The 12,173-nt window shown below is 49.2% G+C and overlaps 1 long non-coding RNA gene across 1 annotated transcript; it reads left to right on the forward strand.

The window, feature by feature from the left end:
* The first annotated feature begins 382 nt into the window (after positions 1-382).
* LOC115837904 lies at positions 383-4,926 on the forward strand. The gene is made up of 2 exons (XR_004032896.1): positions 383-422; positions 3,850-4,926. It is a non-coding gene; the product is annotated as an uncharacterized LOC115837904 (long non-coding RNA).
* The last annotated feature ends 7,247 nt before the right edge of the window (positions 4,927-12,173 follow it).

Genomic DNA, 12,173 nt, shown 5'->3' on the forward strand with positions numbered 1-12,173 from the left:
TGAATTTCAAATGCTTGTCTTGAAAACACTATTATCTTTGTATTTTAAACAAAATCAGTCAGGAAAAGTTGGAGAGCAGGAAAAGGATATAGCTGTCAGTGCTGTTCAGCGTCTGTAGGGCTCCTGACAAGGTCTGCATGCATAGATCCTGGGAGTTTTCATGTCTCTCTCATTTCACATTTGTAAACACGACATCGGCTTGTATTTTGTCCTATCAAGTAGAATTTTCAAGTGAATGTTCAGTTTTTACTGATTGACAAGGCTGCAGAAATGCTTGGGCAGCTCAGGGATAAATGTATTGTTAGCACTGTGTTAATTATCAAGTTGGAGCTGTGGGGGTGCTGTGTTTGTATTCATTCGATTTTGTGTTCTTTCCCTTCAGATTAAAACACGTAAAGGTCTCATTACAATATTTGAGCAAGGTAAGACAGACACTTCAGTGGTTATGTCCAGCCACCCTGCTTTGGGGAGGGGGTGGGACTTTTCCAACCGGCTGCCCTCGGTAGCGGACCCTGCATCAGTGCTCCTCGCCCTCCTGGGCCTTCCCCTCCCAGGGGGCCCTGCCCACACTCCTGCCCCTGCATGTCTGCGCTGCCCGGGGAAGCCCAGCCTTGCCTTTCTTCTGCCTGTGCACTCGGGGAGGAATCCGACACCAACACCTGCCATCCCGGAAAATGTCTTTGTCGCCTGCCCTTTTGTGTGTGGGGCTGCAGGGAGCCAGTGGGCGCTGGGGCCTCCCCCTTTTTTGTTGCCCAGGCCTGGAGGAGCAGGGTCTTGAGATGGGCCGATAAGACACGGCACGTGCTGGGCCGGCCTTTGACCGCCAGCCTTAATGGAGGCCTCTGAGACCTCCACGCGGGGAGGGCAGGTTGTGGCGGGGGCCGCTGAATGGAACAGCTGGGGAAGGAAAAGTAGACAAAAGCTGCAAGAGCGCAGAGGGTGGAGGCCCAGGAATGGGCTGTGGTCTAAGACCCAGAGGATAGGCTGGCCATAGCAGGTGTGACCTCCCCAGCCTGCCTTTCTGTCCTGGGTCTGGGGTCCAGGCCCTGCCCAGAGCACTCTAATGGATGGCAGCCGCCTTGGCAGGGCTGTCTGAAAACCCTGTCCCGTGTGGCCTGGGCTGCATCGCCTCCCAGGCTCACAGGTGGAAGGTGAGCAGTTGGTAATGACAAGGATCATGGCAGTGCCGTTCACAGGAGAAAGCAAGTGAGCGAGCTGCCGTTCATGAGCCTGTGGCTCACAGTGGAATGCAAGGCACAGACATCAGTCACTTGTCTCAGTAAATATGGAAGTGGGATGTTACGGTCCAGATCTGTTGGTTTATCCAAACCTTCACCCTCCTCTGCCAGCCAGGGCTGTTGAACCTGCAGGCCAGAGGAGCAGCCAGCGCCACAGCCAGCCGACCCTCCAGCCAGCTGCCCTTCTCTTCCCCTCACCCATGGCTTAAGCCCAGTCCTGGTATTGTCCCAAACTGGGCTCACTTGTGTCAGCCCCAACAGGTGACAGGAGCCTCAGAGCCCAGGTGATCATGTCAAGATGGGGCAGAGAAGGGTTGTACAGTCCCCTCCCAGCAGAGCACCTTGCTGCAAAACTTCGCATTTGCTGAGACCTCCGTCTCTATGCATGTCCTCCTGCTCCTGCTGCCAAAGTGGGGAGGTGAGGTTCGAGTGTCCTGTGAATAAATTCTTGGCTTCCGTCGCCGGGAAGAGGCAGTGCGAGTGGAGCCACAGCTGCGAGTGGACGTGTCATATCAGGAAGGCGGCCCTACCTTGTGTCCTGCCTACCCATCCCGCAGCTGCCACCTCCCTCCCCACCACGGGGTGCTGTGGCACGAGGGCCCAGTGCAGATGAGAATGTCCCAGTGGAAAGCTGGAGACCAGAGGCATGTGTAGGGCACTGTGGCACTGGCTGCAGCCCAGCTGCAGGGGTGGCTTTGCCCTTTGCCCCTGGCCATGGGGTCCCTGCTTTCAGGTGCACAGGCCCCCTTCTCTGCAGACCTTCCTGCTGTTCGCCAGGCTCACTCAGCGGGACAAAGCTGGCGTTCCTCTGTCCATCTGCAGGAACTCAAGGTGCGCCGCGCTTTCCCTCTTTATCCTCCCTGGGTGAGTGGCTGGGGCAGAGGAACTAAAATGTTTTCCTTCGAATCCAGAATTAGCAAAGCTTCGCTCTTTCTTTTTGGATCTCACTTTATCTTTTTTTTTTTTTTTTTTTTTTTTGCTTCTTTATTCAAATCAATCTGATTACCATAGTGGGCTGGGCTGTTGGAATATTATCTGGGATTAAATCAAGTCTGTTCTCCCATGCTGCCCCACACCTTGGATTAAATGCCAGTGCCCACTACAGCTACGAGGGCATGGAGAGATGCCTTGTAACAATCTAGCTTCTCTTGTGGATGATGGTCTAGCTATACTGCCTTTGTCAGAAGCAGCCTGTTTTTGTGTTCTGGGGTTTTTCGTGTGCGGTGTTTTTTTTGAGAGTGGGTCTCACTTTGTCACCTAAGCTGGAGTGCAGTGATGCCATCACTGCAGCCTTGACCTCCCAGGCTCAAAATCCTCTCACCTCAGCCTCCCAAGCAGCTGGGACTACAGGTGCGCACCACTATGCCTGGATAAGTTTTGCAATGTTTTTGTAGAGACGGGGTTTCACTATGTTTCCCAGGCTGGTCTGGAACTCCTGGGCTGAAGGGATCCACCCACTGGGCCTGGCTGCAGCCTGTTTTAAAGATGAGAATAGTGAGCCTTCTCTGTGTGCCCGACCTTACTGAGCCTAGAAGAAGGGAGGCAACCGGGAAGCCCCTGGACTCTGAAAGTACTGAATTTCAGAACACCCTGAGCCAGGCTGCCTCCATAGGTCCAAGCACGTTTGCAAGTATTGATTTTGGAAACTCTTCCTAGAAACAATAAGGGAAGGTCAGAGAATGAAAATAGATGCTGTCTGTGAATAAAATAACCTACTTAAATTAATTTCAAATGCCAATAATAATAATAATTTCCAAGGCCAAAGCCCTGCAAGTGAATCGCGCAGGGAGGAAGATGTGGAAACTCTGCTTTTGAGGTTTGTTCCCAGCAGAGGTCATGCAGGAACCTTGGGGCATAATACAACAGGGTTTAAAACTACGCTACGAGGGGAAGGGTGATGAAATGATCCTCTCGCTCCAGAACGGTGCTAGGGGAGACCCAGCTCCGCCCGCAACAGTGGCTTGGTGTTGCAGCAGGCATTCCTGTATTCCTCTGAGCACGCCGACAGCAGCCCTGGGGAAGCAGGGGGTGCAGATGCGCAGGTTTTAATTTTATTCCTTTTCCCTCCAGTGATGAACAGCTCTATGCTCATCTGGACTCATTCAGACAAGCAATTTAGGCCTGACCTCTAGTCTTAGACCCTTTGGGGAATAATTGAGTTGTAACTCATTGTGTAGAATATCAATATGTAAACACGTGGAGATTCCAGGAACACCGCCAGGGATCTGCAGAGCGTCCTCTGAAGTTTCACGGGCTTTCCCATTGACTCCAGCCACTGCTTCTTCAGTGGCTCTTCCTCCCTTTCTCTATGACCAGATGCCTTTTCTCTTCATTCTTTACTTATGAATTGGACAGTAAGTCTGAATTAATTTCACAAGATTCATAGCTTCTTTTATGCTGCAGAAAAGCCCAGGGCAAAGAATAAGAAGAAGGACATTCATGTGTTTATTCATTCAACAAACACCTTCGCCGGCATAGCATGGGAGGAGGTCACCAGACCCTTCTCCTGGGAATTTCCCTCCCTTCTGAGTGCCACAAATCCTCCCTGAAATGTGTGGCCGTAGAGCCTCCGTTGCCTCCGTGACTTAGCAGTTCTCTGCTTCCTTTGCAGGGGCCCTGGCCTCCAGTCTGAGTGCTGACCTCGAAGAGCCCCTGAGTGAGGAGGAGACAGAACACCCTCTCCTGCCTCTGCCCCGAGCCACTAAACCCAGAATCTCCAGGAAATTTCGTTGCTGTACTAGTGCCCTCAGCAGGTCTTCCCATTAGTGGACTTCTGAAGCCCATGGTGAATCCCACTACAGTGTCTCAGATGGGACTCAAACTAGGCTATATCATCTTGTCCTGAAACCTCACAAACCTTGGACTTCCAAAGAAGAAACGAAAAAGTCACCAAAAACCAGAGATGAACCCACTGACACATGGGCATTGGTGTGCCTGCCCTGGGCAGATCACAGCAGGAAAAGATTCTGCGCTTTCAGGGAGGGGGCAGAGGGCAGCTGGCTTCTGTACCTCAAGTTGTTTCTTCTCATTTATGAACCCAAGCATGATTCACAAAGGGGCTGGCAAAACCATTGTCTGATTGAGGAATGTGATCGGCATTGATTTTGCTAGTTCCTTTTATGTTAGGATTTGTGGTTTACTCAAAAATTTCATCATCATGGAAATTGGCTTTCCCCAGGGTCTTTTGCCCAGGAGAAGTTTTACCTCAGTTGTCCAGTGTTTTCCCACATGGTACCTGACGTCCGCTAACTGAGCAGAGATTCTCCTCACCACGCAGAGGCCCTTCAGGTCATGACAGTGATGCCCCTATCTTAGAACACTCAGAAGATTCCAGAAATACAGGGTCCTGTCCTTGCATAAGTTCCTGCAGGACAGGAAGCGTCCCAGGGCTCAAAACAGCACAGACCACATCCACACAAAAGGTGCATGCCAGCTTCGGGCACTAGGCTGAGACGGGCACCCCTCGAATGGCCTTGTGCCTCTAAAAGCCTCACGCTGCAACTTTGCTGCTCCTGTCTGTTGCCCAGAGAGGCCTCATACAGGCCTCAGAAATGTTTCTTGTCACACAAAGCTTTAGGTAGCAGATTCCAAGCAAGGGATTTAATCCTTACATTTTTGCCCATTTGGCTCCAAGGAAGGCTCATTAGACCTGGTTTTTTTGTTTTTTTCTTTAAAAAAAAAAAAAAAAGAATGAATGAAAAGAGAAGCAATGGTGAGCCTTCTCCTGCTGGGGGGCCCTGGGTGGGCCTTGCCCATCCTGCAGCAGAGAAATCAGCCTGGACCCTCGACCTGCCTCAGAGCTAGAGGTTTGCTCCACCCCGCACTTCACTTGGGAAGTAAATCCAAGAAACTTACCAGAGTCCATCCCCACTGCGCAGGCTTTGTTCTCACAGCGGCCGGGGACAGAGCAACGCCCTGCAGTGGGAAGGGACAGCAGCACGTGAGATGCAGCCCCTAACTCAGGGCTTATGATGGGTGGGCCGGTCCTAGGAAAGGTGGGCCCTGTGCAGGAGGCCTCCCCGCCTTCCTCTGCCCTCTGCCCTCTGCCCTTGCACACACTTGTTACCTTCAGGCTGCTTGGCCACCCAGGCCTGAAGAAGCCTTCTGAGGCTCTCACCCCATCCGAGCAGCCATTTTCACTGAGGAGCCAGTTTTTTGCATTTGCTGTTGAGCTGGTTTGGCTGGAACCTGGCCTTTGTAGGGAAAACGGGGAGACCCATGAGCCAGACTCACTCTTGGGACAAATGAGAAAGAGCTGAGCCAGTCGTTCCTGTTGGAAGGGCGGGCCTGCTCATCCTGGAGAGAATTTGCTTTTCTGCTTTATAGGGGCTTGCAGGTAGGGCTTGAGGCCAGGCCCACTGACAGGAGCACCTTGAGAACCACCTGAACACAAGAGAATGAGGGTGCCCCAAAGTGGAAGGAAGCTTCCGGCCCCTGGGCTGTTTTGGGAAAGGCCCAGGGTACTCATAGGGGCTGAAGGGCAATGTGAAGAGTGACTGCAAGTCCTGGCATTTTTTGTGGTGTCAGCAAACGCCCCTTTATTTTAAATGATTCCAGATTTCTGGGCAGCGTGGCTTGGCCACCGTCACTCAGGCTTGACCCCGCTGTTGAGCTGCTGCTGTCTCCTGTTTACCTCCCTCCTGTTGGGAAGGCCACCGCATGCTCCTCGGCTCCAGAGTCCCCTGTGGGTCTCTACCAACAGGTCGCCTCTGGGAGAACATTTCATCTTCAGGCTCTAGAAACTCCTGTTGCAGAATTCCTGGCTTTAGTAGAAAAGACATGGCAGGATTTAGAGATCATATTGAATTCTCCTGGACTTCTGCTCCATGATTTCATTTTGCTTTCACGAACCAGCGATCCCAACCTTGGGGTGGGAAATTCAATTGTAGGCAGCAAATAACCCTCCTGTAACCCCTGAGGATTATAACGACCCCATGACCCCAGATGACAGCCAGCAGTTTGGTGACTAGAGTTTTTTTGAGCCTGCCGTTCTCAGTAGCAGCTTTGGTCTGGAGATCCGGAACGTGGAGCAGGGAATCTGACAGCCACGTTTCTCGTGATCACATGGACTGGAGTCGTTTTTGTTATTTGGGGTGGAAAATTGCAATGATCAAGTTTCTTTTTTTTTTTACTTAGAAAAGCAAATATTGTGTTTTTGTAATAAATCTCTTTCAGCAAAATTGCGGAGGATCATTCATCCAGTAGGGCCCCACCTGAGGCACAGCGCTGACTCATCACGGTGGTACCAGTAGGTCAGCCATCTGGAAACAGAAGTGGCCCTAATTGGGCCAAAATGTGATAAGACTCGCTGGCCTCAGGCAGGGCTAGGCCAGCTCCCTCACTTTTCTGCGCACCTATTCCCAGATTCCATCCAGAGCAAAGCTGATGTTTATCGTCTCATTGTACTTAGGCTTTCGTGCTTTAAAAAAATTATGACTTTTTACAAATAATTAAGCCTTCAGCAGACAGAAGTGAAGAAATTTAGCCTGGGTTGCCTCAGCAACAAAGTCTGCAGTTCCTAAGAGCCACACGTTGGGGAAGTGGGGTGACCCAAACTTGGTGACATGGGTTGATTGATCAGACCCTTAGCCTTACAAACAACAGCCCATGCAGATCCACAGAGCCATGCACATCCTGTCTTCCTGACCTTCCTCAGGTGGCACCACCTGCGCCCCATGGACCTGCTGTATCGGTGTCATGTGGAGGTCTGATGAATCCTTTAAAACCTAACTGTGATGTCGTAAATGTAACTGTGCTACCTTTATATCTACTGAAGCGGAATGTCTGCATCCGAGGGAAATTCAACATGAAACAACCATCGTTTTAGTTGCACTCAGTCTGTCCATATGACATACACATGAAGTGAATGTTTCCTTATGTTTTAGGTCTACAATGTTTAGTACATGTAAATAAGGAAAAAATTTGATAAATGTGGTAAATTAAGTTAAGCGTGTCATTTGATTCTTATTTTGCTATCTCTTGTTATTTAATTTTCCTAATGCTCCACATCTAGGTTCCTTCCTAGGTGGTGGGAACACCTTGCAGACGTGTGTGCAGCAGGACACACCACGGCACAGGCAGCCATGCCGAGAAAGCACACATCTCCACTGATGGCAGCCACCCGACTCTCCACTTAACCTCTTTTACTCTTTAATTCTGATTTACTCTGATGATTTAATGAAGTGGAAACACAGCACTTCAGTGCTATATGTTTCTCTCATTCTCATTATAGTTTATAAGAAAATAAAGTTTACCCTGGCACCTAATGAAAAGGTGGTTTTCATTTTTATTGGACAGAATTGTTTGAAAGCATATTTTAACCAAAGCCTAAACATGTATCCAAAATGGTAGCTGGTACCAATGCGGGGAAGCTTACCAACATGTTTATGTAAAATTGACCTCATTTCCTAACATGGAATGCTGAGATCCAGTCACAAGAGGCTCTGAATCCAAGCATCATGGTTCTAATCTACTTAAATCGCTTTCTCTCTTCGTGATTAAAGGGCTGGGTCAGTATCGCCTGCTACCGCAGCGTCCATCCGAGCCCATAATGAGCTGTGCCCCTTGCTCCGTCTCTCCAGAGCAGCCCCCATACTAGCCACCCTTCTAGCGGTCAGGAGCCGCTGTCCCTGATGAGCAGGAGGCAGCCTTAGAGGGCTTGTCTGTGTGAGTGAGTGATTGATAGACACAGTGTGATAATGGTCCCCTGTTGGTGTGGTTGAAGCCGGGCTGATGCCCCTGTCTAAAGACTCCAGCCATCGCATGACAGCCTGGTTGGGTGGCCTCTGCCAGCATCGCAGGCTACTCATGGGCTAGGCAGCGGTGACCTTTCAGGACGTTGTATTAGAAGTCTGTAAAAATCATCCATTTGTCCAGTTAGCAAATATTTTTTGAGTACGTAATACAAAACATGGCTGTGACCTCACAAATGGTCTGGATGCCTTCTTGGGAGTCAAGCAGACCCTAAATTCAATGTTTAGCTTTTCACTGATAACAAGAACTTGCTTAGGCCGGGCGCGGTGGCTCACGCTTGTAATCCCAGCACTTTGGGAGGCCGAGGCGGGCGGATCACGAGGTCAGGAGATCGAGACCACGGTGAAACCCCGTCTCTACTAAAAAATACAAAAAATTAGCCGGGCGTGGTGGCAGGCGCCTGTAGTCCCAGCTACTCAGAGAGGCTGAGGCAGGAGAATGGCGTGAACCCGGGAGGCGGAGCTTGCAGTGAGCCGAGATTGCGCCACTGCACTCCAGCCTGGGCGACAGAGCGAGACTCCGTCTCCAAAAAAAAAAAAAAAAAAAAAACAAGAACTTGCTTAATGGTACGTCCTCCTTCTAATACTTGGTACCTCATCACATGAAGCTTGATGTGGAGTTTTAGAGCTTTGTGGCCTGGACACAGTGGGTCCCAGCCTGTGTGTCAGCAGTGTTGAAGAATCTTCGTAAGTCAAATGCAGGTTCCTGTCTGCTACAGACTCTGACCCACCAGGTCTGGGCAAGAACCTCAGCATCTCCACTTTTTAAAGCTACCCAGAGGACACTGACCTGCAGGTAGATCTGGGTTGAGGGGCTGGGCCAGCCCCCTCAGTGATGATCTGGGCAGCATTCATCCCCTGCCTGCGCTGAGGGAACATCAGAGACCACTCCCTGCAGGACAGCTCTTTGCTTTACAGCTGCTCCTAGGAGCTGCGTTTCTGCCACTCGCTAATAACTCGGCGTCATAGGTGGCCCTCAGGACTTCCTGGATAATCTCCCTGGAGATGCCCCCGCCCTGGGATAATTCAGGGATACTTCTCAGATATGGAAATGGTTATTTGAAATTCAAAGAATATAGTTCTCAAAGTCTTAAATAGTTTACTTTTTTATATCTTTGTTTTTGTTTTCACCAAATCGTTTTCTTTGCCACACTTTTCATTTCTGGCAGAATGATGAGAGGGTGGGGAGACATCCCGGTCCATCATGCCTCCTGTAAGTGATCAGGTCACCTTAAAAAAGTACTCATCAAATCTTGGGCCATATTAGGCCAAACCTTCAGCAGAATTCCAAAGAACAATCCAACTTCCAGTGCTTCCAAAAGGACCATTGTTACAAGGCCCTGATAGGCCTTTTGGGGCTTCTGCTAGGTACCAGAATTGAAAGAAAGAATATTTTTAAGGTACACCTAAGCATAGTCTAGTTCTCTTAAGTGTTTCAGGAAAAAAACGCCAGTTATTTATGCCTCCGGCAGTGAAGCGTGTCTTCCAGCGAGAGGCCCACACACTGGTATTTGTTCACTTCAGTACACATTCAAGCTAGCATTATGGTGCCATGTATGTGCAGAAACTAAATTGAGGCCACTTTGGTTTATTAAACCGTTTATGACAAGGGGCACTATCATCATTTGCTCTTTTGTCTGTACCTGGAAATGGTTTTAGTTGCATTTCGTTTTTCAAACCAAAAAGTGAAGGCCATGGAAATGGAGCACAAAGTAAACTTTGTCCCTGCATATTTGGTTTACTCAAGGCACGGATCTACAGCTGGAAAGGTCGCCCCCACCCCCACAATCTGACCACCTTCTACGGGTATGAAAACTGAGGCCGGAAGGCATTGGCTCACTGAGATTCACAGGGTCAGAAAGTGAGGCTCCAGGCAGGAGTTGAGTTTCCCGGTTCCCACTTCTTGATGACAGCCCCATTAGCAGCAGTCACCGTTCTTCACCAGTGCATGGACTGTTTGTTGAAAATGTAGTTTCCACGTGCGTTTTGGCCACTGTAAATGTCACCTAATGCCAAGGCTTAGGCCACCCTGACCCTGCTGTCATAGGGACCAGGCACAACACAGACCAAGGGCTTTGGGTGTGGGAGAACCTGTTGTGACGAGACTTCCCTACTCTCCCTACATGCAGAGATGAGAACACTGGAGTTAACCTCTCTCCAGGGCTCCAGAAGCCATGGACTGGAACCTCTGGAAAGAAAAATTGCTCGTCTTCAACTCTGAAAAATAGACTTTGAGGTAAGAGCAGGTCGCCAAAGCAGGTTTTTCACACTTGGTGTGATGCCCAGGCAGGTCGGCCACACTCCAGAAGGCCACGGTCTGCTCTCTCCACTCAGACATCCACACGTTTACCAAGCACTGGCTACAGTTTGGCCAAAATTGTCTTGTTTCTCTCCTGAAAATGTTTTCTGTTTCGGGAGTTTGAGACAAAAGACAAACACATATCAATGTCCTTCCATGCCACAAGAACCACCCTTGAGTGGAGTAGAATGAGACTCACTTCCGAAACCGAGGTCTGTTCTTAAGCCTGCTGCAGATTCAACCCCATTTTCACCCTCAGAGAACATGACAAGACCAGCCAGCAGCCCAGCTAGGCAGGGCATTTCAAACAGTAGTGATACCCTCTCTGCCCTCAAGGTGCTCTCAGATCTGCCCCCAACACACACAAACAGCAGTGAGAAAAACAGCAGGAACTCTCCAAAATGACACTCTTTCTGAATAATAAGGAAAAAATAGCTGGAATTGGCGATTGCTTCATTTTTGTCATTGTTAGAATTTTAAGTATTTTAATACCTAAGTGTCCTAAGTTGGATAAGATGGGGGCAGCGAAACATTTATAATAAGCTGTCACATCAGGCAGTATTTGTCTGGAAGATCCTGTGTTTCACAGAATGAGTGAGAAAGTAGGTCCCAGCTAGCATCCTCCCTCCCTACCATGTCAGACATGGACAGCGCTGATCGGATTGTTGTTGTTGCTATTTATATCAAGATATTCCTGCCTCAGATATCAGAGAGCATTATGTATGTGGTCAAAATTCTATTCAAACATTATTTTAGGAAAGAAAGAATAAATGCATAAATTATCTCTGGGACAAGAGGACACTTTTTTATGTGTCCAGGTGTCATTGCTAATCTTCCATTTATGTTCCCCCCGCCCCCGTGAAAATGCTTGTTGAGTTTGACATGGAATATTTTCCATGAAGAGGGCAGAGCCGTCGGCTTCCTCCTTGGCGTGGGCTCCTCAGGGCCTGGAAATTGGAGTGTGCTTCTCGCTGAGGGCGTGAAGTGGGAAGGGGCTTGCTATTATAGATCCTGAAAGGATCTTTTTGACTTTAGAAAATAGCCTGGCAAAGAAAAGCTTTTTTTCCGTGAATACTCAGGGACTGCATTACGCCCCTCAGATGATAGAGGAGAGTACTTTTGATCAATATTCCCTAAGAAATGGCCGCTGGGCTAAGTGCAGAGGGCCTCAATAGCAGTCTCCCTCCCGCCCGACCTGCAGAGCGTCTGCGGCAAATCTCTCGGAGCAGTGGGAACCAGCAAGGGCGGTACATTAATGGCATCATCTTCTCCTTTAAAAAAAAAGTCACCCCATTTTGTCCTCCATGTTGATGGCTGATTACGGGCCCAGTGGAAACAGTTATTTCTATAGCTTTCTTCAGGGAAATCTTGGATCTTCGTTTCAGGCACCAGGAAAAGTGACCCCCTGGAACATAAAGGCAAGAGCAAAATGCTGGTGGGAAAACTCACATCAGGAGCTTCTTTTAATCAAGGAAGTTTTTTTTTCCTCTTTTTTTTTACTAATGATCAAGATTTTAATGAAGTAGTCAAAGTACAAATTTGTATATTGCATCAGGTGTTCTATACTTTTTTCTCCTGAAAATAATGATCTGCCTCTATTCCAACCCCCATCTCCCTAAGACTGATAAGCAGGTTATTCAAAAGAACATTCTCAGCTGGGAGCGGTGGCTCACGCCTGAATCCTGCACTTTGGGAGACTGAAGCGGATGGATCACTTGAGGTCAGGAGTTCGAGACCAGCCTGGCCAACATGGTGAAACTGTCTCTACTAAAAATACAAAAATTAGCAGGGCGTGGTGGCGCGTGCCTATAGTCCCAACTACTCGGGACGCTGAGGCAGGAGAATCGCTCCGGGAGGTGGAGGTTGCGGTGAGCTGAGACTGCA

This window comes from Nomascus leucogenys, chromosome 13, assembly GCF_006542625.1.
Source record: "Nomascus leucogenys isolate Asia chromosome 13, Asia_NLE_v1, whole genome shotgun sequence".
Lineage (NCBI taxonomy): Eukaryota > Metazoa > Chordata > Mammalia > Primates > Hylobatidae > Nomascus > Nomascus leucogenys.